Raw genomic sequence first — 25,555 nt, forward strand, 5'->3', positions numbered from 1 at the left:
GCATTTATAGTATATTTGATATGCTGTTTTTGCTGTAGTTGGCGGGTGGGGTTGCGGAGTGTGGCAGTGGTAGGTGTAGAATGCTGGTAGAGTAAAGATGTTGATAGTTCTGATTAAGTGATCAGAATGTGAGCATGGCAGAACACTGGTGTGTGGAAGTGCCAGACTGGAAAGAGAAGACAGTCCCACTGGGTTGGTGGGGAGCGGAGAGAGGACATGGTGACAAAGAATATAACAAGTAAAGCTAAAAGAATGGGAAGAAATGGGAGTGGGTTCACAACCTGAAGGTGTTGAACTCAGTATTAAGTCCAGAAGGCTGTAAAGTGCCTAGTCTGAAGATGAGATATTGTTCCTTCAGTTTGCACTGTGATTCACTGGAACACTGCAGCATGCTGAGGACAGACAAGTGTGTATGTGACTAGGACACTATGTTAAAATGACATAAATAGGAAGGTCAGGGTCCTGGTTGCACACAGACCAGACGTGTTCTGCAAAGCCATCACCCAGTCTGTGTTTGGTTGCTCCAATGTAGAGTAGGCCACATTGGGTGCAGCAAATACAATACATAAGATTAGAGGAGGTTCGGGTGAAACGCTGCTTCACCTGGAAAGACTGTTTAGGCCCTTGCAAAAGGGAGGAGGTGAAGGGTTGGGGAATTGGAAAGGAGACTGGTGGCGTTGGTGATTGTGGAATGGACTCAGGTGGCCCAGAGAGAATGATCCCTTCAAATGCAGACAGGGGGAGTGTGGGGAAAATGTGTTTGGTTGTGGCGGAATGCTGGAGCTGTCTGAAATGGTGGAGAATGATCCTTTGAATGTGGAGGCTGGTGGGGAGAAAAGTGAGGACAAGGGGTACCTGAGAGTGATGGGAAGGGGCAAAGAGTCCTACAGCATGGAGACAGAGCCTTTGGCCCAAACTGGTCCATGCCAACCAAAATATCCGTCCATGCTAACCTCATTTCCCTGCACTTGGCCCATATCCTTCTAATCCATGTATTTGTCTTTTAAATGTTGTTAATATACCCACCTCAACCACTTCTGCTAGCAGGTCATTCCATGTGCATACCACCCTCTGTTTAAAAACAATGCCCCTAAGGTTCGCTTTTATTCTTTTCTCTAACCTTAGACTGATGCCCTATATTCTGTGATTCCCAACCTTGGGAAAAAGATTGAGTGGATTCACTCTATCCATGCCTCTCATGATCTTATTCGCCTCTCTAAGGTCCCTCCTCAGTCTCCTATGCTGTAAAGAAAAAAGTCCTAACTTGTTCAACCTCTCCATTTAACTCAGACCATTGAGTCCAGGCAACATCCTTGAAAATTTCTTATGCACCCTTTTCCAGTTTAATAACATCCTTCTTATAACAAGGTCATCAAGGGCAGCCTCACCAATGTCCTGTATAGCTGTATCATAACTTCCCAACTTCTATACTCAATGCCCTGACTGATGAAGGCCAGTGTGTCAAAAGCCTTCTTCACTGCCCCGGTCACATGTAACTCCACTTGCAGAGAACTGTGAAACCTGAACTCCATTGTCCACTACACTACCTGTCTGTTCTTCCTCTTAGCCTTATTGAGCTTAGTCTCTAACATCTCAGTCGTTTCACTTGCTGACCTACTGCTCTGATTCCCATCCCCCCACCACAGCAGTTTAAACCCTTCTGAGTGACACGAGCAAAGTTAACTTGAAAGAAAGCAGAGTTAACTTGAAACATTAAACATTAACTCTGCTTTCTTCCCTCAGATACTGCCAGAGCTGCTGAGTTTCTCCAGCAATTTCTGTTTTTGTTTGAGATGTTCAGCATCCGCAGTTCATTGGTTTGTAGGGACAACACCCAGTGGAGAGGAGGGTGCGCTTCCTGGGAGGGTGGTGGAGAAGAGTGAGCCAATACCAGTGAAAAGAAGGAACAATACTAGGTGGGGAGAGTGGGATCATACTCCATTGGCAAATTTGGGGGGCGAAGGTGCATTATCTGAATGAGAGTATGAGCAATTTCCCGGGAGAGAGGGGCAGAGAGTTGAGTAATACCTAGATGACTGCCAGAGGAAATGGTAGATGCAAGCAGTTACTGCCTTTAAAATACATTTGGACAGGTACATGAATAGGAAAGGTTCAGAGTGATATGGAACAAATGCAGGCAAATGGGACTAGTTGAGTTTATGAAAACTTGGTCAACATGGAGGATTTGGACCGAAGAGTCATACAGCTTGGAAACAGACCCTATGACAGTGGACAATACCTGGGGTAGAGAGAAGGTGATACTCCGGAGGGAAGCAATACCTGGGGTAGAGAGGGGCTCAGCAGTGACACAAGGACTGCACACTAAACCAAATCAACCTCATTGTTACTAGATTCGTAACACCAGCAGAAACCTGAACCAACATGCAGCTACAGAGAACAGTAACCTTCTAACTATACTGCCATATACTACAATTTCATTCATTTTTAATACAGACCCCACACCCCACACTGACTTGAATAAGATGCTTTGACCAGTTTGCTCATCCACCCTGCAAACCTTCCCTATGGGCATTGTGGATCTACCTACAGCATGTGGACTGCTGCAGTTCAAGAAGGCAGCTCACCACCACCTTCTCAAGGGCAACTAGGGATGGGTAATAAATGCTGGCCTAGTTAGCAACCACCACGTCCCACAATTGCTTATAAAGAAAATGCTCTCATTCACATAAATTACAAAGACATCAAAGGGAAATGGGCAAAGAGGGAAGACAAATGTAATGTTGGCTTTTATTTTAAGGGCAAAGCGTATAAAAATGTAGTTTTGCTAAAGCGATAGAAAGCACTAGAGTCATACAGCATGGGCACAGGCCCTTTGGTCCAACTCATCCATACCAATCAGGTTTCCTAAACTGAAGTAGTTACATTTGCCTATTCTTGTACCTATGCAAATGTCTTTTAAATAATGAAATTGTTCCTGAATCCACCATTCCCTCTGGCACCTTGTTCCACATACTCACCACCCTCTGCCTGAAAAAGTTGCCCCTACCCCTTCAGGTCTTTGTTAAATCTTGCCACTCTCATCTTAAACCTATACTGTCTCATTTTGGACCCACCGTTGGAATACTGTGAACAGTTTAGGATCCCATATTTAAGGAATGGTATACTAGCATTAGAGGCAGCCCAGAGAAGGTTCACTAGACTAATGTCACATATGGAGGGACTGTCAGAGTAGAAAGGTTTCCCCTTGTGGGACAGTCTAGGAGCAGAGGGTGTAATCTCAGAATAAGGAGTCACACAATGAAGACAGCAGGATTTCTTCTCTCAGAGGGGGAGTGAACCTGTGGAGTTCCTTGTTGCAGAAGGCTGTTGAAGTGGAGTCATTAAGCATATTCAAGGCTGAGCTGCAGGTAATTCTGGGATAACGCTTGTTTCGTCAGCGCGATTTGGCTATACCTTTACCGAAGAACTGGGAACGGTATTTTGGAGAATGCTTACCTCTGTTTGCAGTAGTGTGGTTCCAGAAGGGATTGGTTCACGAGCTTCATTGTGTGCAGCCTCTAATGTCAGCTGCCAACAGAGCAGCTTTCTGTGAGAGGTACTGTACAGAGAGCAGCTTTCTGAGATTTTTTAAAATGTACTATGTAAATTTACTTCTGTTTTGTTAATAAATATGATTTGAACCTTCATTCAGGCTGTGCTATACTTTGTGTTAGACGTTTGGGTGATTTTTGAGCGATCGTGAGAGTTTTGTTTTTGGTGGTCTGCCCCTAACCTCACTTTTCCCATGGGGCGCATTATTTCTATTCAGTGAGGTTTTGCTGGAACGCAACAACGGTTATTGGGGAAAAGCAGGATCTGAGCATTATCAGATCTCCCTGAATAAATGGAAAAGTCGATGTGTGTGGACATTGAAGCATTCTTGGAGGTTTTTAATCAAATTTTTTTTTCTTTCAAACAAAGGGAACGATGTCACGTTCTGCGGCACAGAGGTCTCGTCTAGAGAAAGGCCGGACCGTGTCAGCAGCTGTGAGCACTCCAGCGTCTGTGGTAGAAATCATACCTGGTTGCTTCACGGAAAATGACTGGCTCTCTATGGTTAGCACTGAAGATGCAGAATGTCAAATTGGGGACATCATCGATGACATTGTGAATCAAGTATTGGATGGTTGTTACAGAGTATACATTGAAAAACAGGTAAGGCTGATGGAGGCTAGGGTGAGCGCGGGTCACGGTGTTAATGTGCCTAATGGATAGTCCCTGTGGGATAATCTGTGAGGTGCAGGATGGTGTTAAGGGACTTGGTGGTATAGAAGGGGGTGTGGCGGTGATAGTGATTTGATGTTTGGAGGAACCCAGTGACTTTCAAACTAATGGAGAATGGTCCCAATGTTTGGCTGGGGAGTGAGGATATTCGCAGTGCCTGTCTAGGGAGAGGGGATGGTTAGACCACGTGTTGATGAAGTGGGGATAGTCGCATTGGAGAGAGGAGACTGTCGCAATGTCTGTCCGGGGAGTGAGGATGGTCACAGTGTCTGTCAGGGATTGGGAATGGTTACAGTAACTGGGGAGAGGGGGATGGTCGCAGTGTCTATCTGGGGAATGGAGGATGGTCACAGTGTCTTTCTGGGGAGAGGAAATGGTCGCAGTGGCTGTCTGGGAAGTGAGGATAGTCGCAGTGTCTGTCTGGGGAGAGGGGGATGGTCACAGTGTCTGTCTGGGGAGAGGGGATGGTCACAGTGTCTGTCTGGGGAGAGGGGATGGTCACAGTGTCTGTCTGGGGAGTGAGGATGGTCACAGTGTCAGTCTGGAGAGAGGGGATGGTCACACTGTCTGTCTGGGGAGTGAGGATGGTCACAGTGTCTGTCTGGAGAGAGGGGATGGTCACACTGTCTGTCTGGGGAGTGAGGATGGTCACAGTGTCTGTCTGGAGAGAGGGGATGGTCACAGTGTGTGTCTGGGGAGTGAGGATGGTCACAGTGTCAGTCTGGAGAGAGGGGATGGTCACACTGTCTGTCTGGGGAGTGAGGATGGTCACAGTGTCAGTCTGGGGAGAGGGAATGGTCACAGTGTCTGTCTGGGGTGTGAGGACAGTCGCACTGTCTGTCTGGGGAGTAAGGATGGTCATAGTGTCTGTCTGGGGAGAGGGAATGGTCACACCGTCTGTCTGGGGAGTGAGGATGGTCACAGTGTCTGTCTGGGGAGAGGGAATGGTCACACTGTCTGTCTGGGGAGTGAGGATGGTCACAGTGTCTGTCTGGGGAGAGGGAATGGTCACAGTGTCTGTCTGGGGAGAGGGAATGGTCACACTGTCTGTCTGGGGAGTGAGGATGGTCACAGTGTCTGTCTGGGGAGAGGGAATGGTCACACTGTCTGTCTGGGGAGTGAGGAAGGTCACAGTGTCTGTCTGGGGAGAGGGAATGGTCACACTGTCTGTCTGGGGAGTGAGGATGGTCACAGTGTCTGTCTGGAGAGAGGGGATGGTCACAGTGTCTGTCTGGGGAGTGAGGATGGTCACAGTGTCTGTCTGGAGAGAGGGGATGGTCACAGTGTCTGTCTGGGGAGTGAGGATGGTCACAGTGTCTGTCTGGGGTGTGAGGCTAGTCGCACTGTCTGTCTGGGGAGAGGGGATGGTCACAGTGTCTGGGGAGAGGCGATGGTCACACTGTCTGTCTGGGGAGAGGGGATGGTCACAGTGTCTGTCTGGTGAGAGCGACCCCAGCGAGTTTGGAGGGCCGTTCAATTCAAGTGCTGTCCCCTTGTCTCACTGCCCCATTCATACCGATCCTTCTCATTTCATTGTCCTTTCCTCAGCTGCTGCCATTCACCATCAGTCAGGCGAAGGATGCCATCCTGCGAATTATTGAGTGGCAGTGCCTGATGTATGATCCAGGAGAGCGAAACGTGGCACTGGATCCAAACTGGCAGGAAGATGATGAACCCGTTGCTTATCTCACCGATTCCTGGGCTCAGGGCTCAGTGCCAGTGGTGAGGAAAACTTCAACACCAACTCAGGTGGAACAGGTAGAATAGACCCAGATCAAAGTTGCTGTTCAACAACAATTACATCGTTGTTTTGTTCCTGAACTGACAATGCAAAGAATTTCAGTAAACATGAACATGGAGTTGTTGGGCTGTTGAAACCCAACTGGTTCATTGGTATCTTTTGAGATAGGAATCTCGTGGCTGAAACCTTTAGCTGATCTGGGTCTATGTTATATGTGACTCCGTCCCGGCAGTGTGGTTAAATCTTTACTCTCCTCAGAAATGTTCCTGCAAGGCGTTTACTTGTATGCAAAACCAATACGAGATGTCAGCCATGTCAGTGAGATTTGTATGTGGTGTTTGACTTTCAAAGAATTCCCCTTGAGTTCAACCGATCGTGGAATTAAACTTTGATGTGCTGGAGACTAAAATTATAGCAGCCCATTGGTGGTGTAAGCTGCAGCAAGTTATAGAAGACCCTGCTTTCAGCACCTAGATCTTAATTTGGGAATTTTATCCAAACCCTCATTGCCTCCCTCCTTCTGTTTCTAATATTCCTGCTTCAATTTTTGAAGATCCTTGAACTGGTTTTGTATAATGCAGGCTGCTTAATATGCACAGTCTCTCACATTGCAGGCTTAGCTCAGCATAGCTGATTGTCATTGCTTTTAAAAGACAATGGTCTGGCATGAGGTTTGACTTCAGAGTGAGGGTCCAATTGTGCAGTGTGCCCTGTTGTTTTGAGCATGTATGCAGTGACCTCTCAGTACCTGAAGTTATCATGAACTGGGACAGTTATAGATTCATAGAGTCATAAAGATGTTCAGCACAGAAACAGACCTTTCAAGTCCAACTCATCCATGCCAACCAGATATTCTAAATAAATCTAGTCCCATTTGCCAGCATTTGGCCCATATCCCTCTTAACCCTTCCTATTCATATACTCATCCAGATGCCTTTTAAATGTTTCACTTGTACCAGCCTCTACCACTTCCTCTGGCAGCTCACAGAGTTCAGACTGACCCACCATCCGTCACTCATCAGATCCCCACTCAGCAATATTAACTTCACCCTCTGTGACCCCCCTGCCCCAACTCTCCATGACTCCTTCTCTCCACCCTCAGAAAACTCTGCTCCTAACCTTCAGAACTCCATACACTGAATGCTGTCTTGAGACTCCTATCGACTCTCTCCAAGACTCCCTCAACTCTCAACGTGACTCACTCTGTTCTCCCAGTAACTCCCTCTGCTGTTCCCATGACTCTCTCTGTGAGGGATAGGAAATATTTGCTGTGCCTCGCCAGGACTCCCTCAGTACTGAACCTCCGACAGTGCCGCACTCCCACAGTATTGACCCTTTGACAATGTAGCACTCCCTCAGTACTGACTCTCTGACAGTACAGCACTCCCTCAGTACTGACCCTCTGACAGTGCAGCACTCCTTCAGTACAGACCCTCTGACAATGTAGCACTCCCTCAGTACTGACTCTCTGACAGTACGACACTCCCTCAGTACTGACCCTCTGACAGTGCAGCACTCCCTCAGTACTGACCCTCTGAAAGTGCAGCACTCCCTCAGTACTGACTCTCTGACAGTGAGGCACTCCATCAGTACTGACCCTCTGACAATGTAGCACTCCCTCAGTACTGACTCTCTGACAGTACGACACTCCCTCAGTACTGACCCTCTGACAGTGCGGCACTCCCTCAGTACTGACTCTCTGACAGTGCAGCACTCCCTCAGTACTGACCCTCTGACAGTGCAGCACTCCTTCAGTACTGACCTTCTGACAGTGCGGCACTCCCTCAGTACTGACTCTCTGACAGTACGGCACTCCCTCAATACTGACCCTCTGACAGTGCAGCACTCCCTCAGTACTGACCCTCTGACAATGTAGCACTCCCTCAGTACTGACCCTCTGACAGTGCAGCACTCCTTCAGTACTGACTCTCTGACAGTGCAGCACTCCTTCAGTACTGACTCTCTGACAGTGCGGCACTCCCTCAGTACTGACTCTCTGACAGTGCAGCACTCCTTCAGTACTGACTCTCTGACAGTGCAGCACTCCCTCAGTACTGACTCTCTGACAGTACGGCACTCCCTCAGTACTGACCCACTGACAGTGCAGCACTCCTTCAGTACTGACTCTCTGACCCTCTACATTGCACCTTCTGTTCTGACGTGTCGATAGTGGAACAATCCCTCAATATTGACCCTCTAACACTGAGACACTTCCTCGGTTCTGACCCAGTCCTGACCCTCTGACAGTGAGACACTCCCTCGGTTCTGACCTAGTCCTGACCCTCTGACAGTGAAGAGTTCCATTAGTACTGGTCCTCTAACAGAGCATTGCTCCTCCAGTATTGACCCTCTGACAGTGTATCACTCCCACAGTACTGATCCTCTGACAGTGCGGCACTCCCTCAGAAACAGCCCCCTGACAGTGCACGGCTCCCTCAGTGTTGAACTTCCAACAATGCAGAATTCATTCAGTACTGACATTTGACAGTGTAGAACTCCCACCATCCTCCACTCTGACAGTACGGCACTCCATCAGTACTGACCCTCTGACAGTGCAGCACTCCCTCAGTACTGACCCTCTGACAGTGAGGCACTCCCTCAGTACTGACTCTCTGACAGTGCGGCACTCCCTCAGTACTGACCCTCTGACAGTGCAGCACTCCCTCAGTACTGACCCTCTGACAGTGCAGCACTCCCTCAGTACTGACCCTCTGACAGTGCAGCACTCCCTCAGTATTGACTCTCTGACAGTGCGGCATTCCCTCAGTACTGACCGTCCGACAATGCATCACTCCTTCAGTACTGACCCTCTGACAGTGCAGCACTCCATCAGTACTGTCTCTCTGACAGTACGGCACTCCCTCAATACTGACCCTCCGACAGTACGGCACTCCCACAGTAGTGATCCTCCAATGGTGTGGCACTCCCTCAGTACTGACCCTCTGACAGTGAGGCACTCCCTCAGTACTGACCCTCTGACAGTGAGGCACTCCCTCAGTACTGACTCTCTGACAGTGAGGCACTCCCTCAGTACTGACCGTCCGACAATGCATCACTCCTTCAGTACTGACCCTCTGACAGTGCAGCACTCCATCAGTACTGTCTCTCTGACAGTACGGCACTCCCTCAATACTGACCCTCCGACAGTACGGCACTCCCACAGTAGTGATCCTCCAATGGTGTGGCACTCCCTCAGTACTGACCCTCTGACTGTGAGGCAGTACCTCAGTACTGACCCTCTGACTGTGTGGCACTCCCTCAGTACTGACCCTCTGACTGTGAGGCAGTACCTCAGTAATGACCCTCTGACAGTGTGGCACTCCCTCAGTATTGACCCTCAGATAGTGAGGCACTCCCTCAGTACTAACCCTCTGACAGTGAGGCACTCCCTCAGTACTGACCCTCCAACAGTGCAGGACTCCCTCAGTACTGATCCCCTGATAGTGCAGCACTCCCTCAGTACTGTCTCTCGGACAGTGCAGCACACCGTCAGTACTGACCCTCCAACAGTGCAGCACTCCTTCCGTAATGACCCTCCAACAGTGTAGCAATCCTTCAGTACTGACCCTCCAACAATGTAGCACTCCCTCCTTAATGACCCTCCGACAGTATGGCACTCCTTCAGTACTGATCCTCCGATAGTGCAGCTTACCTCAGTACTGATGCTTCGTGCTGTCTGCTCAAGAATAATGATTACTGATGGCAGTCATATGAAATGACTGGAATTGAGGCAGAGAGATGAAAGTATTTCAACGTCCATATTTGTTTTGAATTAGGAAATCTATGATGAGGCTTCTCGAGATACTATCTGTTTGGTTATGGAGGATCAAGGACACTCTTATGATCAGTTCTTTGGCCGCAATGCTAAATCGGAATGTGGGAGCACTCAGCAGGAAAATGGCGGTGTGCAGCCTCTACCTTCAATCTGCAAAGAGCTAATGGGCTATCACCTGGATTCTGAAAAGGTAATCAAGTGCCAAAACAGAACTCTGTGCTAATTTGCACATTGGTACTGTCAATTCAGTCCTGAAGAATTTTTGACATACTACCTGAACAGTGTGCAAATTAGCATAGGATCAAACAGAGCAAGAATTGAATGCAATGCGCAGAGAGGTGAGCAGAACACTCAGTTCATGTGGCATTGGCATTAGCATCAGAGTGAAGAGAAGCTGTCGATGAGATCCAATTAACAATGTTGTGGGTGGTTTGTGGAGGGAAGGGGAATTTCATAAACCTCAAGTAAAAAGTTAACTCCATAGACTCCAAATGGTATGAAAACTATCAGAGGAAGAAACAAATCATCGAGGGCCGAAGGTACTGCGCTGTCATGTTCAAAGAAATTAACAGTAGTAGCCAGTCAGTGAATTGAGCTATCAGGGAAAATGGTAAAAACTTAAATTTAGTCTATAGAATCATCAGATGTTGGAGCAGAAGGAGGCCAATCAGCCCATTGAGTCTGTACCGCTATTCAGTGAAATCAAGGCTGGTCTGATCACCCTCAACTCCACTTTCCTGACTTTCCCCATAATACTTGATTCCATTCCTGATGAAAAATCTATTTATCGCAGCCTTGAATACACTTAACAAACCAGCCACAACACATCCATGCGGTCACGAATTACACAGCACCTATACATGACCTCACACTGAACTGTGAGCGCAGTAGTGACCTATACACGACCTCACACTGAACTGTGACCGCAACAGTGACCTATACACGACTTCACACTGAACTGTGACCACAACAGTAACCTATGCACGACCTCACACTGAACTGTGACCACAACAGTGACCTATACACGACCTCACAACAAACAGTGACCTATACACGACCTCACACTGAACTGTGACCGCAATAGTGACCTATACACGACCTCACACTGAACTGTGACCGCAACACTGACCTATACACGACTTCACACTGAACTGTGACCGCAATAGTGACCTTACACAACCTCACACTGAACTATGACCTATACATGACCTCACACTGAACTATGACTGCAATAGTGACCTATACACGACCTCACACTGAACTGTGACCGCAATAGTGACCTTACATGACCTCACACTGAACAATGACCTATACATGATCTCACACTGAACTGTGACCGCAATAGTGACCTATTCATGACCTCACACTGAACTGTGACTGCAAGTGACCTATACACGACCTCGCACTGAACTGTGACTGTAACACTGACCTATATACGACTTCACACTGAATTGTGTCCGCAATAGTGACCTATACACAACTTCACACTGAACTGTGACCACAATCGTGACCTTACACGACCTCCCACTGAACAGTGACCTATACAGGACTCACACTACATGACCTCACACTGAACTATGACCGCAATACTGACCTATACACGACCTCACACTGAACTGTGACCGCAATAGTGACCTTACATGACATCACACTGAACAATGACCTATACACGACTTCACACTGAACTGTGACTGCAATAGTGACCTTACACGACCTCACACTGAACAATGACCTATACATGACCTCACACTGAACTGTGACCGCAATAGTGACCTATTCATGACCTCACACTAAACTGTGACTGCAACAGTGACCTATACACGACCTCACACTGAACTGTGACTGTAACACTGACCTATATACGACTTCACACTGAACTGTGACCGCAATAGTGACCTATACACGACTTCACACTCAACTGTGTCCGCAATAGTGACCTATACACAACCGCACACTGAACTGTGACCGCAACAGTGACCTATACACAACCGCACACTGAACTGTAACCGCAATAGTGACCTATACACAACCTCACACTGAACTGTGTCCGCAACAGTGACCTATACACAACCTCACACTGAACTGTGTCCGCAATAGTGACCTATACACAACCTCACACTGAACTGTGTCCGCAATAGTGACCTATACACAACCGCACACTGAACTGTGTCCGCAACAGTGACCTATATACGACCTCACACTGAACTGTGACCGCAATAGTGACCTATACACAACCTCACACTGAACTGTGACCGCAACAGTGACCTATACACAACCTCACACTGAACTGTAACCGCAATAGTGACCTATACACAACCTCACACTGAACTGTGTCCGCAATAGTGACCTATACACAACTACACACTGAACTGTGACTGTAACACTGACCTATACACAACCTCACACTGAACTGTGTCCGCAATAGTGACCTATACACAACCTCACACTGAACTGTGACCGCAACAGTGACCTATACACAACCTCACACTGAACTGTGTCCGCAATAGTGACCTATACACAACCTCACACTGAACTGTGTCCGCAACAGTGACCTATACACAACCTCACACTGAACTGTGGCCGCAACAGTGACCTATACACAACCTCACACTGAACTGTAACCGCAATAATGACCTATACACAACCTCACACTGAACTGTGACCGCAACAGTGACCTATACACAACCTCACACTGAACTGTGTCCGCAATAGTGACCTATACACAACCTCACACTGAACTGTGTCCGCAACAGTGACCTATACACAACCTCACACTGAACTGTGGCCGCAACAGTGACCTATACACAACCTCACACTGAACTGTAACCGCAATAATGACCTATACACAACCTCACACTGAACTGTGACCGCAACAGTGACCTATACACAACCTCACACTGAACTGTGTCCGCAACAGTGACCTATACACAACCTCACACTGAACTGTGTCCGCAATAGTGACCTATACACAACCTCAAACTGAACTGTAACCGCAACAGTGACCTGTACACAACCTCACACTGAACTGTAACCGCAACAGTGACCTATACACAACCTCACACTGAACTGTGTCCGCAACAGTGACCTATACGCAACCGCACACTGAACTGTGACCGCAATAGTGACCTATTCACAACCTCACACTGAACTGTGTCCGCAAGAGTGACCTATACACAACCTCACACTGAACTGTGTCCGCAACAGTGACCTATACACAACCTCACACTGAACTGTGTCCGCAACAGTGACCTATACACAACCGCACACTGAACTGTGACCGCAATAGTGACCTATACACAACCTCACACTGAACTGTGTCCGCAATAGTGACCTATACACAACCTCACACTGAACTGTGTCCGCAATAGTGACCTATACACAACCGCACACTGAACTGTGACCGCAATAGTGACCTATACACAACCTCACACTGAACTGTGTCCGCAATAGTGACCTATACACGACCTCACACTGAACTGTAACCGCAATAGTGACCTATACACAACCTCACACTGAACTGTGGCCGCAACAGTGACCTATACACAACCGCACACTGAACTGTGACCGCAATAGTGACCTATACACAACCTCACACTGAACTGTGTCCGCAATAGTGACCTATACACAACCTCACACTGAACTGTGTCCGCAATAGTGACCTATACACAACCGCACACTGAACTGTGACCGCAATAGTGACCTATACACAACCTCACACTGAACTGTGTCCGCAATATTGACCTATACACGACCTCACACTGAACTGTAACCGCAATAGTGACCTATACACAACCTCACACTGAACTGTGGCCGCAACAGTGACCTATACACAACCTCACACTGAACTGTGTCCGCAATAGTGACCTATACACAACCGCACACTGAACTGTGACCGCAATAGTGACCTATACACAACCTCACACTGAACTGTGTCCGCAATAGTGACCTATACACGACCTCACACTGAACTGTAACCGCAATAGTGACCTATACACAACCTCACACTGAACTGTGGCCGCAACAGTGACCTATACACAACCGCACACTGAACTGTAACCGCAATAGTGACCTATACACAACCTCACACTGAACTGTAACCGCAATAGTGACCTATACACAACCACACACTGAACTGTGTCCGCAATAGTGACCTATACACAACCGCACACTGAACTGTGTCCGCAATAGTGACCTATACACAACCTCACACTGAACTGTGTCCGCAACAGTGACCTATACACAACCTCACACTGAACTGTGTCCGCAACAGTGACCTATACACAACCTCACACTGAACTGTGACCGCAATAGTGACCTATACACAACCGCACACTGAACTGTAACCGCAATAGTGACCTATACACAACCGCACACTGAACTGTGTCCGCAATAGTGACCTATACACAACCGCACACTGAACTGTAACCGCAATAGTGACCTATACACAACCGCACACTGAACTGTAACCGCAATAGTGACCTATACACAACCTCACACTGAACTGTGTCCGCAATAGTGACCTATACACGACCTCACACTGAACTGTAACCGCAATAGTGACCTATACACAACCGCACACTGAACTGTGTCCGCAATAGTGACCTATACACAACCGCACACTGAACTGTGTCCGCAATAGTGACCTATACACAACCTCACACTGAACTGTGTCCGCAACAGTGACCTATACACAACCTCACACTGAACTGTGTCCGCAACAGTGACCTATACACAACCTCACACTGAACTGTGACCGCAATAGTGACCTATACACAACCGCACACTGAACTGTAACCGCAATAGTGACCTATACACAACCGCACACTGAACTGTGACCGCAACAGTGACCTATACACAACCTCACACTGAACTGTAACCGCAATAGTGACCTATACACAACCTCACACTGAACTGTGTCCGCAATAGTGACCTATACACGACCTCACACTGAACTGTAACCGCAATAGTGACCTATACACAACCTCACACTGAACTGTAACCGCAATAGTGACCTATACACAACCGCACACTGAACTGTGTCCGCAATAGTGACCTATACACAACCGCACACTGAACTGTGTCCGCAATAGTGACCTATACACAACCGCACACTGAACTGTGACCGCAACAGTGACCTATACACAACCTCACACTGAACTGTGTCCGCAACAGTGACCTATACACAACCGCACACTGAACTGTGACCGCAACAGTGACCTATACACAACCGCACACTGAACTGTGTCCGCAACAGTGACCTATACACAACCGCACACTGAACTGTGACCGCAACAGTGACCTATACACAACCTCACACTGAACTGTAACCGCAATAGTGACCTATACACAACCGCACACTGAACTGTGTCCGCAATAGTGACCTATACACAACCGCACACTGAACTGTGACCGCAACAGTGACCTATACACAACCGCACACTGAACTGTGTCCGCAATAGTGACCTATACACAACCTCACACTGAACTGTGACCGCAACAGTGACCTATACACAACCGCACACTGAACTGTGACCGCAACAGTGACCTATACACAACCACACACTGAACTGTAACCGCAATAGTGACCTATACACAACCTCACACTGAACTGTGTCCGCAATAGTGACCTATACACAACCGCACACTGAACTGTGTCCGCAACAGTGACCTATACACAACCTCACACTGAACTGTAACCGCAATAGTGACCTATACACAACCGCACACTGAACTGTGTCCGCAATAGTGACCTATACACAACCTCACACTGAACTGTAACCGCAACAGTGACCTATACACAACCTCACACTGAACTGTGTCCGCAACAGTGACCTATACACAACCTCACACTGAACTGTAACCGCAATAGTGACCTATACACAACCTCACACTGAACTGTGTCCGCAATAGTGACCTATACACAACCTCACACTGAACTGTGACCGCAACAGTGACCTATACACAACCTCACACTGAACTGTAACCGCAATAGTGACCTATACACAACCGCACACTGAACTGTAACCGCAATAGTGACCTATACACAACCTCACACTGAACTGTGTCCGCAACAGTGACCTATACACAACCGCACACTGAACTGTAACCGCAATAGTGACCTATACACAACCTCACACTGAACTGTAACCGCAATAGTGACCTATACACAACCTCACACTGAACTGTAACCGCAATAGTGACCTATACACAACCTCACACTGAACTGTAACCGCAATAGTGACCTATACACAACCACACACTGAACTGTGTCCGCAATAGTGACCTATACACAACCTCACACTGAACTGTGACCGCAACAGTGACCTATACACAACCGCACACTGAACTGTGACCGCAACAGTGACATATACACAACCTCACACTGAACTGTAACCGCAATAGTGACCTATACACAACCTCACACTGAACTGTAACCGCAACAGTGACCTATACACAACCGCACACTGAACTGTGTCCGCAATAGTGACCTATACACAACCTCACACTGAACTGTGTCCGCAACAGTGACCTACACACAACCTCACACTGAACTGTAACCGCAACAGTGACCTATACACAACCACACACTGAACTGTGTCCGCAACAGTGACCTATACACAACCGCACACTGAACTGTAACCGCAATAGTGACCTATACACAACCGCACACTGAACTGTGTCCGCAACAGTGACCTATACACAACCTCACACTGAACTGTGACCGCAATAGTGACCTATACACAACCGCACACTGAACTGTGACCGCAATAGTGACCTATACACAACCGCACACTGAACTGTAACCGCAACAGTGACCTATACACAACCGCACACTGAACTGTAACCGCAATACTGACCTATACACAACCGCACACTGAACTGTAACCGCAATAGTGACCTATACACAACCTCACACTGAACTGTAACCGCAATAGTGACCTATACACAACCGCACACTGAACTGTGTCCGCAACAGTGACCTATACACAACCTCACACTGAACTGTAACCGCAACAGTGACCTATACACAACCACACACTGAACTGTGTCCGCAACAGTGACTTATACACAACCTCACACTGAACAGTGACCGCAATAGTGACCTGTACACAACCTCACACTGAACTGTAACCGCAATAGTGACCTATACACAACCGCACACTGAACTGTGTCCGCAATAGTGACCTATACACAACCGCACACTGAACTGTGACCGCAACAGTGACCTATACACAACCGCACACTGAACTGTAACCGCAATAGTGACCTATACACAACCTCACACCGAACTGTGTCCGCAACAGTGACCTACACACAACCTCACACTGAACTGTAACCGCAACAGTGACCTATACACAACCACACACTGAACTGTGTCCGCAACAGTGACCTATACACAACCGCACACTGAACTGTAACCGCAATAGTGACCTATACACAACCGCACACTGAACTGTGTCCGCAACAGTGACCTATACACAACCTCACACTGAACTGTGACCGCAATAGTGACCTATACACAACCGCACACTGAACTGTGACCGCAATAGTGACCTATACACAACCGCACACTGAACTGTAACCGCAACAGTGACCTATACACAACCGCACACTGAACTGTAACCGCAATACTGACCTATACACAACCGCACACTGAACTGTAACCGCAATAGTGACCTATACACAACCTCACACTGAACTGTAACCGCAATAGTGACCTATACACAACCGCACACTGAACTGTGTCCGCAACAGTGACCTATACACAACCTCACACTGAACTGTAACCGCAACAGTGACCTATACACAACCACACACTGAACTGTGTCCGCAACAGTGACCTATACACAACCTCACACTGAACTGTGACCGCAATAGTGACCTGTACACAACCTCACACTGAACTGTAACCGCAATAGTGACCTATACACAACCGCACACTGAACTGTGTCCGCAATAGTGACCTATACACAACCTCACACTGAACTGTAACCGCAATAGTGACCTATACACAACCGCACACTGAACTGTGTCCGCAACAGTGACCTATACACAACCGCACACTGAACTGTGTCCGCAATAGTGACCTATACACAACCTCACACTGAACTGTAACCGCAATAGTGACCTATACACAACCGCACACTGAACTGTGTCCGCAACAGTGACCTATACACAACCGCACACTGAACTGTGTCCGCAATAGTGACCTATACACAACCTCACACTGAACTGTGTCCGCAATAGTGACCTATACACAACCGCACACTGAACTGTAACCGCAATAGTGACCTATACACAACCTCACACTGAACTGTGACCGCAATAGTGACCTATACACAACCGCACACTGAACTGTGTCCGCAATAGTGACCTATACACAACCTCACACTGAACTGTGTCCGCAATAGTGACCTATACACAACCGCACACTGAACTGTAACCGCAATAGTGACCTATACACAACCTCACACTGAACTGTAACCGCAACAGTGACCTATACACAACCGCACACTGAACTGTGTCCGCAACAGTGACCTATACACAACCTCACACTGAACTGTGTCCGCAATAGTGACCTATACACAACCGCACACTGAACTGTGTCCGCAATAGTGACCTATACACAACCTCACACTGAACTGTGTCCGCAACAGTGACCTATACACAACCTCACACTGAACTGTGTCCGCAATAGTGACCTATTCACAACCGCACACTGAACTGTGTCCGCAATAGTGACCTATACACAACCTCACACTGAACTGTGTCCGCAACAGTGACCTATATACGACCTCACACTGAACTGTGTCCGCAATAGTGACCTATACACAACCTCACACTGAACTGTGTCCGCAATAGTGACCTATACACAACCGCACACTGAACTGTGTCCGCAATAGTGACCTATACACAACCACACACTGAACTGTGTCCGCAACAGTGACCTATACACAACCGCACACTGAACTGTAACCGCAATAGTGACCTATACACAACCGCACACTGAACTGTGTCCGCAACAGTGACCTATACACAACCTCACACTGAACTGTGACCGCAATAGTGACCTATACACAACCGCACACTGAACTGTGACCGCAATAGTGACCTATACACAACCGCACACTGAACTGTAACCGCAACAGTGACCTATACACAACCGCACACTGAACTGTAACCGCAATACTGACCTATACACAACCGCACACTGAACTGTAACCGCAATAGTGACCTATACACAACCTCACACTGAACTGTAACCGCAATAGTGACCTATACACAACCGCACACTGAACTGTGTCCGCAACAGTGACCTATACACAACCTCACACTGAACTGTAACCGCAACAGTGACCTATACACAACCACACACTGAACTGTGTCCGCAACAGTGACTTATACACAACCTCACACTGAACAGTGACCGCAATAGTGACCTGTACACAACCTCACACTGAACTGTAACCGCAATAGTGACCTATACACAACCGCACACTGAACTGTGTCCGCAATAGTGACCTATACACAACCGCACACTGAACTGTGACCGCAACAGTGACCTATACACAACCGCACACTGAACTGTAACCGCAATAGTGACCTATACACAACCTCACACTGAACTGTGTCCGCAACAGTGACCTACACACAACCTCACACTGAACTGTAACCGCAACAGTGACCTATACACAACCACACACTGAACTGTGTCCGCAACAGTGACCTATACACAACCGCACACTGAACTGTAACCGCAATAGTGACCTATACACAACCGCACACTGAACTGTGTCCGCAACAGTGACCTATACACAACCTCACACTGAACTGTGACCGCAATAGTGACCTATACACAACCGCACACTGAACTGTGACCGCAATAGTGACCTATACACAACCGCACACTGAACTGTAACCGCAACAGTGACCTATACACAACCGCACACTGAACTGTAACCGCAATACTGACCTATACACAACCGCACACTGAACTGTAACCGCAATAGTGACCTATACACAACCTCACACTGAACTGTAACCGCAATAGTGACCTATACACAACCGCACACTGAACTGTGTCCGCAACAGTGACCTATACACAACCTCACACTGAACTGTAACCGCAACAGTGACCTATACACAACCACACACTGAACTGTGTCCGCAACAGTGACCTATACACAACCTCACACTGAACTGTGACCGCAATAGTGACCTGTACACAACCTCACACTGAACTGTAACCGCAATAGTGACCTATACACAACCGCACACTGAACTGTGTCCGCAATAGTGACCTATACACAACCGCACACTGAACTGTGACCGCAACAGTGACCTATACACAACCGCACACTGAACTGTAACCGCAATAGTGACCTATACACAACCGCACACTGAACTGTAACCGCAATAGTGACCTATACACAACCTCACACTGAACTGTAACCGCAATAGTGACCTATACACAACCTCACACTGAACTGTAACCGCAATAGTGACCTATACACAACCTCACACTGAACTGTGTCCGCAACAGTGACCTATACACAACCGCACACTGAACTGTGTCCGCAATAGTGACCTATACACAACCTCACACTGAACTGTAACCGCAATAGTGACCTATACACAACCGCACACTGAACTGTGTCCGCAACAGTGACCTATACACAACCGCACACTGAACTGTGTCCGCAATAGTGACCTATACACAACCTCACACTGAACTGTAACCGCAATAGTGACCTATACACAACCGCACACTGAACTGTGTCCGCAACAGTGACCTATACACAACCGCACACTGAACTGTGTCCGCAATAGTGACCTATACACAACCTCACACTGAACTGTGTCCGCAATAGTGACCTATACACAACCGCACACTGAACTGTAACCGCAATAGTGACCTATACACAACCTCACACTGAACTGTGACCGCAATAGTGACCTATACACAACCGCACACTGAACTGTGTCCGCAATAGTGACCTATACACAACCTCACACTGAACTGTGTCCGCAATAGTGACCTATACACAACCGCACACTGAACTGTAACCGCAATAGTGACCTATACACAACCTCACACTGAACTGTAACCGCAACAGTGACCTATACACAACCGCACACTGAACTGTGTCCGCAACAGTGACCTATACACAACCTCACACTGAACTGTGTCCGCAATAGTGACCTATACACAACCGCACACTGAACTGTGTCCGCAATAGTGACCTATACACAACCTCACACTGAACTGTGTCCGCAACAGTGACCTATACACAACCTCACACTGAACTGTGTCCGCAATAGTGACCTATTCACAACCGCACACTGAACTGTGTCCGCAATAGTGACCTATACACAACCTCACACTGAACTGTGTCCGCAACAGTGACCTATATACGACCTCACACTGAACTGTGTCCGCAATAGTGACCTATACACAACCTCACACTGAACTGTGTCCGCAATAGTGACCTATACACAACCGCACACTGAACTGTGTCCGCAATAGTGACCTATACACAACCGCACACTGAACTGTAACCGCAATAGTGACCTATACACAACCTCACACTGAACTGTGACCGCAATAGTGACCTATACACAACCTCACACTGAACTGTGTCCGCAATAGTGACCTATACACAACCGCACACTGAACTGTGTCCGCAATAGTGACCTATACACAACCGCACACTGAACTGTGTCCGCAATAGTGACCTATACACAACCACACACTGAACTGTGTCCGCAACAGTGACCTATACACAACCACACACTGAACTGTAACCGCAATAGTGACCTATACACAACCTCACACTGAACTGTGTCCGCAATAGTGACCTATACACAACCTCACACTGAACTGTGTCCGCAATAGTGACCTATACACAACCGCACACTGAACTGTGTCCGCAACAGTGACCTATACACAACCTCACACTGAACTGTGACCGCAATAGTGACCTATACACAACCTCACACTGAACTGTGTCCGCAATAGTGACCTATACACAACCTCACACTGAACTGTGACCGCAATAGTGACCTATACACAACCGCACACTGAACTGTAACCGCAATAGTGACCTATACACAACCGCACACTGAACTGTGTCCGCAATAGTGACCTATACACAACCTCACACTGAACTGTAACCGCAATAGTGACCTATACACAACCGCACACTGAACTGTAACCGCAATAGTGACCTATACACAACCTCACACTGAACTGTGTCCGCAACAGTGACCTATACACAACCTCACACTGAACTGTAACCGCAATAGTGACCTATACACAACCTCACACTGAACTGTGTCCGCAACAGTGACCTATACACAACCGCACACTGAACTGTAACCGCAATAGTGACCTATACACAACCTCACACTGAACTGTGTCCGCAACAGTGACCTATACACAACCTCACACTGAACTGTGTCCGCAACAGTGACCTATACACAACCTCACACTGAACTGTGTCCGCAATAGTGACCTATACACAACCGCACACTGAACTGTGTCCGCAATAGTGACCTATACACAACCTCACACTGAACTGTGTCCGCAATAGTGACCTATACACAACCTCACACTGAACTGTGTCCGCAATAGTGACCTATACACAACCTCACACTGAACTGTGTCCGCAATAGTGACCTATACACAACCTCACACTGAACTGTGTCCGCAATAGTGACCTATACACAACCTCACACTGAACTGTAACCGCAATAGTGACCTATACACAACCGCACACTGAACTGTAACCGCAATAGTGACCTATACACAACCTCACACTGAACTGTGACCGCAATAGTGACCTATACACAACCGCACACTGAACTGTGTCCGCAATAGTGACCTATACACAACCGCACGCTGAACTGTAACCGCAACAGTGACCTATACACAACCTCACACTGAACTGTGACCGCAATAGTGACCTATACACAACCGCACACTGAACTGTGTCCGCAATAGTGACCTATACACAACCTCACACTGAACTGTGTCCGCAATAGTGACCTATACACAACCTCACACTGAACTGTGTCCGCAATAGTGACCTATACACAACCTCACACTGAACTGTAACCGCAATAGTGACCTATACACAACCGCACACTGAACTGTGTCCGCAACAGTGACCTATACACAACCTCACACTGAACTGTGACCGCAATAGTGACCTATACACAACCGCACACTGAACTGTGTCCGCAATAGTGACCTATACACAACCACACACTGAACTGTGACCGCAACAGTGACCTATACACAACCTCACACTGAACTGTGTCCGCAATAGTGACCTATACACAACCTCACACTGAACTGTGTCCGCAATAGTGACCTATACACAACCGCACACTGAACTGTAACCGCAATAGTGACCTATACACAACCTCACACTGAACTGTGTCCGCAATAGTGACCTATACACAACCTCACACTGAACTGTGACCGCAATAGTGACCTATACACAACCTCACACTGAACTGTAACCGCAACAGTGACCTATACACAACCTCACACTGAACTGTGACCGCAATAGTGACCTATACACAACCGCACACTGAACTGTGTCCGCAATAGTGACCTATACACAACCACACACTGAACTGTGACCGCAACAGTGACCTATACACAACCTCACACTGAACTGTGTCCGCAATAGTGACCTATACACAACCTCACACTGAACTGTGTCCGCAATAGTGACCTATACACAACCGCACACTGAACTGTAACCGCAATAGTGACCTATACACAACCTCACACTGAACTGTGACCGCAATAGTGACCTATACACAACCTCACACTGAACTGTGTCCGCAACAGTGACCTATACACAACCTCACACTGAACTGTGTCCGCAATAGTGACCTATACACAACCGCACACTGAACTGTAACCGCAATAGTGACCTATACACAACCTCACACTGAACTGTGTCCGCAACAGTGACCTATACACAACCGCACACTGAACTGTGTCCGCAACAGTGACCTATACACAACCTCACACTGAACTGTGACCGCAATAGTGACCTATACACAACCTCACACTGAACTGTGTCCGCAACAGTGACCTATACACAACCGCACACTGAACTGTGTCCGCAACAGTGACCTATACACAACCTCACACTGAACTGTGTCCGCAACAGTGACCTATACACAACCTCACACTGAATTGTGACCGCAACAGTGACCTATACACAACCGCACACTGAACTGTGACCGCAACAGTGACCAATACACAACCTCACACTGAACTGTGACCGCAATAGTGACCTATACACAACCGCACACTGAACTGTAACCGCAATAGTGACCTATACACAACCTCACACTGAACTGTGTCCGCAATAGTGACCTATACACAACCGCACACTGAACTGTCACCGCAATAGTGACCTATACACAACCTCACACTGAACTCTGTCCGCAATAGTGACCTATACACAACCACACACTGAACTGTAACCGCAATAGTGACCTATACACAACTGCACACTGAACTGTGTCCGCAATAGTGACCTATACACAACCGCACACTGAACTGTAACCGCAATAGTGACCTATACACAACCGCACACTGAACTGTGTCCGCAATAGTGACCTATACACAACCTCACACTGAACTGTGTCCGCAATAGTGACCTATACACAACCTCACACTGAACTGTGTCCGCAACAGTGACCTATACACAACCGCACACTGAACTGTAACCGCAATAGTGACCGAAACACAACCGCACACTGAACTGTGTCCGCAATAGTGACCTATACACAACCACACACTGAACTGTGACCGCAACAGTGACCTATACACAACCTCACACTGAACTGTGTCCGCAATAGTGACCTATACACAACCTCACACTGAACTGTGTCCGCAACAGTGACCTATACACAACCGCACACTGAACTGTAACCGCAATAGTGACCTATACACAACCGCACACTGAACTGTGTCCGCAATAGTGACCTATACACAACCTCACACTGAACTGTGTCCGCAATAGTGACCTATACACAACCGCACACTGAACTGTGTCCGCAATAGTGACCTATACACAACCTCACACTGAACTGTGTCCGCAACAGTGACCTATACACAACCGCACACTGAACTGTGTCCGCAATAGTGACCTATACACAACCGCACACTGAACTGTGTCCGCAATAGTGACCTATACACAACCACACACTGAACTGTGACCGCAACAGTGACCTATACACAACCGCACACTGAACTGTGTCCGCAATAGTGACCTATACACAACCGCACACTGAACTGTGTCCGCAATAGTGACCTATACACAACCTCACACTGAACTGTGTCCGCAATAGTGACCTATACACAACCTCACACTGAACTGTGTCCGCAACAGTGACCTATACACAACCGCACACTGAACTGTAACCGCAATAGTGACCTATACACAACCGCACACTGAACTGTGTCCGCAATAGTGACCTATACACAACCGCACACTGAACTGTGTCCGCAATAGTGACCTATACACAACCTCACACTGAACTGTGTCCGCAATAGTGACCTATACACAACCGCACACTGAACTGTGTCCGCAACAGTGACCTATACACAACCTCACACTGAACTGTGTCCGCAATAGTGACCTGTACACAACCTCACACTGAACTGTAACCGCAACAGTGACCTATACACAACCTCACACTGAACTGTGTCCGCAACAGTGACCTATACACAACCGCACACTGAACTGTGACCGCAACAGTGACCTATACACAACCTCACACTG

At 47.7% G+C, this 25,555-nt stretch overlaps 1 pseudogene; it reads left to right on the forward strand.

Annotated features, from left to right (window-relative positions):
- The first annotated feature begins 3,927 nt into the window (after positions 1-3,927).
- Positions 3,928-25,555, forward strand: part of LOC148152275 (uncharacterized) — an 82,675-nt pseudogene continuing 61,047 nt past the window's right edge.

The sequence above is a fragment of the Chiloscyllium plagiosum genome, unplaced genomic scaffold (assembly GCF_037043375.1).
Source record: "Chiloscyllium plagiosum isolate Xiang-an unplaced genomic scaffold, Cpla_swu_hap1 HiC_scaffold_1, whole genome shotgun sequence".
Taxonomy (NCBI): domain Eukaryota; kingdom Metazoa; phylum Chordata; class Chondrichthyes; order Orectolobiformes; family Hemiscylliidae; genus Chiloscyllium; species Chiloscyllium plagiosum.